At 34.7% G+C, this 3,579-nt stretch overlaps 1 pseudogene; it reads right to left on the reverse strand.

Annotated features, from left to right (window-relative positions):
- Window positions 1–464: 464 nt before the first annotated feature.
- Window positions 465–3,276, reverse strand: LOC132684260 (dysbindin pseudogene; annotated as a pseudogene).
- Window positions 3,277–3,579: the final 303 nt, after the last annotated feature.

Consider the following 3,579-nt stretch of genomic DNA (forward strand, 5'->3'; position numbering starts at 1 on the left):
ATAAAAAGTTTATAGAAAAATTAAAATGATATGATAGTATTATTTAGAAGGCAAGATTGCCAAACAATATTAAGAAAAGTTAGACACAAGGCCAGATCTATGTATAGTTTGATTCCAATTACACTGATAAATGCTCTCTCACACACACAGACTGGAAAGAACCACACCAAAATAGTAGTAGGTGTGGTTATACTGTGCTGTAGAATTATGGGTAATGCCTCTTTTGTCTTTTTTATTTTTTTGCTTCAACATTTTCCATGTATTCTAATTATTTTCAACTAAAGCCTAGAACTGTAGGAAGAGGAAAAGCAATGACAAGACAAATATGGCATGATGCATCCACTAATAATAGAGAGGGACTTCCGAGGACTTTATCCCATGCCCCAATCTGGGAAGCACAAAACACCATCTCTGCACACCCTGGAAGAGCTTCGGATGCCAGTGGACTCTCTCCCCAACTAGCCTCACCTCTCAGCTTTCTGAAGGTGACCTGTGGAAAGACACTATTCCATGATCTGTTGGAAGTCTTCCTCAAAAAGCTGCTTAAACAACTTTTGCTAGGTTTGCTGCATTCCAGGACCTTCTTGGTATGCTCTGCATCTAGTTCAGCTCAGAAGCTTTAAAGTTCCTTCCTTTTATTTTTCTTATACTTACGTATCGTTGTAATTCACACTGCCCACATAAATCCTCCAGATTCGGCAGGCAGTTCTCTATCTTCTCAAAACTAGCCTCTAAATAAAAGTCTGATTTGATGTCATGGATTCTAAGTCTGTTATGAACGCTGGAAGCTGCTGAAGTTACTCCTGTAATTAGATTAGGGCTTATCTTCTTTTTCTCCCAGTGTGTTGAAAGCGTAGCCACCTCACTATCCACCAACCCTCCAGCACGTGCACATTGCTTGGCTCTTCTGTGACATGTAGCTCATGTATCTTCATATCTGCTAAGTGGTTCTAGTCTAACAGAGTACTTTGGCAAATATGGAATACTTTGGGGTCAATTTTTCCAGTTGCTGAAAAGTTTTCTGAATTTTATTAGCTAGGGGAATTATATAAAGACTCTTATAACCTAACTCTAAATATTTTTATCTGATTTCTTTAATCCTTGAATAGTATCTCTTTTCAGTAGTACATTTTAAATCGTTTTTTTAAAGCAATGAGACATTTTAATTCATATGAGTTCTGCCTTTTGAGAAAATGAAACATTCCCAGTTCTTTGTCTTCTTTAGTTTCACCATGCTTACACTTCAGTGCAGTATTGCCTATATCACTTAGAACATTCTTATTTTCATACCCTTCCTATTCAAAGACCTTTGAATGAGTGAAAGTTATTCTAGCAATAAAGCTTTGCTTTGTAAATTATAATTGTCTTCCTTCTCTGGAGGAGTTTGTGATTTAGAATTCTTTCTAAACTATGGTATCTTTGTTCCATTCAAAATATTAATGTGGAATTTCAAAGTACGTCAAGGATAATGAGAACTTTTAAATTTTGAATTTCTGCACATCCTTCAAGGGAAAAAATTACAGATCAGTAAAGTTAGATAATAAAATCATCCATAGTTAATACCAACAGCATAACTAGGACAAAGAGAATGCCATACATTTTAATTTACCTAATGGTGAATAACTACCTAAGACCACAGATTGTGTTTAATGCCTGTACTTGAATGGAGCCAGTACCTGAATGGAGAGTCACAGGTAGTTGTGATGAACATAAGGGACTGCTGTTGAATCCTATTGGGAATGACTACAGATAACACCTAATAATATTCATTTTCTATAGTAGAAAAGTAGAACCAGGACAGGGGGCCTGGGTGGCTTAAGCCAAACCAAGCTAGTTAGTTAAGTGTCCGACTTCATTTCGGGTCATGATCTCATGGTTAGTGGGTTCAAGTCCCCCATCAGGCTCTGTCTGTACTGACAGCACAGAGCCTGGTGTCCACTTGGGATTCTCTGTCTCCCTCTCTCTCTGCGCCTCCCCTGATAATGCTCTGTCTCTCTCTCTCAAAAATAAATTAACATTAAATTAAAAAAAAAAAAGAATGAAAGAAAAAGTAGAACCAGGGTAAGAAAGCGCAGAAAACATTAACAGAGAACGTTAATTGCACTTCAAAATGTGTGCTACCGAGGATGGTGGTGTCATGCAGGCATCAAGTCTGCAGACAATGGAAAATCTTTATAAAGGGACTCCTTGGAGGCCTGATGGTGAAGAGATATAAAGAAGTGCCTGAAAATTAAAGCCTCGTTGGAATTAGAAAATAGCAAAAAATATAAAATGTTGGACCAGAAGAGATTCCGTTAATTTCCATTTGTTAGAGACATCACTGTAGCAACAGGATAGCTTGGTATTGAGCTAAGAAGTGAAGGAAGTCACCAAACCTCACCTTTATAGGCTCTTTGTACTGTTAGTCCCAGAAAATTCAACACACTAATCAAAACAGCAAAATGTGAACCTGAACCCATTAAAGTTACCGTAAGAATAAAAGAAAACATGAGCATTCTATTTCTTAACCAAAAAGTTCTCTAAATTAAAAAACAAAAACTGTAACACCATTCTGATATGAATTAAATGTAATTCAACAAGCATTTTCAGAATCAAAATAGCACTAAAACTCAGAAATACAAAGAGTCTGGCTACAAATGGACACATGAAAGCATATAAAATAAGACCTGACTGAAGAAATTAAATAAAAGACAATAGTCTCTGAGATGAAGACTAAATTGCAAGGTCTCCAACAAAGAATAGATACAGTCAAAAGCATAAAGGGGATTTAGACAATAAAAGTGAAAAAAAAGGCAAGAACAATATTTAAAAAGGCAAAAGTGAAAAGAAATGTGTATGTGTGTATGTATAAAGATCTAAGATATATAGCAAATTAGATGAAGTTTTATAGAAATGTTCTAGTTAATAAATGAAAAAAGTGATGGGGTACAGATCTACTTAGGTATATAGTATATACTCTCTATAGATCATATACTATAGATATACATGTATTATATATCTGTATATCTACATATATAAAAGCTTCAGAGTTTACTTTTCTAGTTACCTAGAATACAATGGTGAAGAAAACAATGGCTTACTCTCACTGTGGTGGAACAGGGCAAATGAAATTTTGGGTTTTATAATCCAGTGAAAGTTCCAGTGCATGTTAGGTGTGAACTAAGATGAGACCCCTATCTTTCTGATCTTCAGCAATACCACATGAAGAGGAGGAACTCCTATTTGATGTAACAGAATTGTCTTGTTGATAAAATAATGGTATTTGATAAAGGCCATTTTCACAACAAAAAGCAAGATTTCCGCTTTAACAAGTTATTTGAGTTTTCCAATAGTTTACCAATGTTAAATCTCAGTAAAAAGAAATCCATACAAAAATCTGTATATAACTTTAATGAAATTCAAGAAGAGTTCACCTCAAATGCAAGCAGCAATAAACATAGTTTGTATATTCTATACATATGTGCAAATGCATATGTACACATATACTTACATGTTTTGTTTATAATACCCTCAGTATTAAAATTAATTACAATATTTGTTATTAATGGAGGTAGTATACTTTATAAATATGCATTAAAA

The sequence above is a fragment of the Panthera onca genome, chromosome C2 (genome assembly GCF_046562875.1).
Source record: "Panthera onca isolate mPanOnc1 chromosome C2, mPanOnc1 haplotype 2, whole genome shotgun sequence".
In the NCBI taxonomy this organism is placed as follows: domain Eukaryota; kingdom Metazoa; phylum Chordata; class Mammalia; order Carnivora; family Felidae; genus Panthera; species Panthera onca.